This window comes from Myotis lucifugus, unplaced genomic scaffold, assembly GCF_000147115.1.
Source record: "Myotis lucifugus unplaced genomic scaffold, Myoluc2.0 scaffold_124, whole genome shotgun sequence".
Taxonomy (NCBI): Eukaryota; Metazoa; Chordata; class Mammalia; order Chiroptera; family Vespertilionidae; genus Myotis; species Myotis lucifugus.
In genome coordinates, this window is record NW_005871172.1 from 897,189 (window position 1) to 897,869 (window position 681).

The window sequence follows — 681 nt, forward strand, 5'->3', positions numbered from 1 at the left end:
AAACCTCATCACCTCCTCCTGCCCTCCATCAGCTGTCAGTGTCACCCTTTCCTGAGAGCACCAGGAGCCAGAGGGAAAGGGAGCCCAGTGGTGAGACTGAGTTGTGTCCTCCCAGAATGCAGCGGAGAGTAGAGAACTGGAAATGAAATTTGACATCAAATGAAGAGAATCCGTTTTTCTTATAGCCTCTTCTTAGTTGCTTTTCCTGGGACTTTTTCTCGCTCACTGTGATTAGATCAACTTGTTATTAAATCTCATTTGTTTGATCTGTTGGCACCCCCCTATTGGGTGTCACATATTAAAAATAATATCTTTCATGCCGAAACCGGTTTGGCTCAGTGGATAGAGCGTCGGCCTGCGGACTGAAGGGTCCCAGGTTCGATTCCGGTCAAGGGCATGTACCTGGGTTGCGGGCACATCCCCAGTGGGAGATGTGCAGGAGGCAGCTGATCGATGTTTCTCTCCCATCGATGTTTCTAACTATCTATCTCTCTCCCTTCCTCTCTGTAAAAAATCAATAAAATATATTTTAAAAAAAATAAATAAATAAAAATAAAAATAATATCTTTCATCATAAATGCCTTGAGAATGGAATGTATGTTATTTTTCAAGGTGGTTGTATACAAATATTTTTAAGAATTTAAATTTATGATTTTGGTAGCTCTAGAGAGTAATATATGA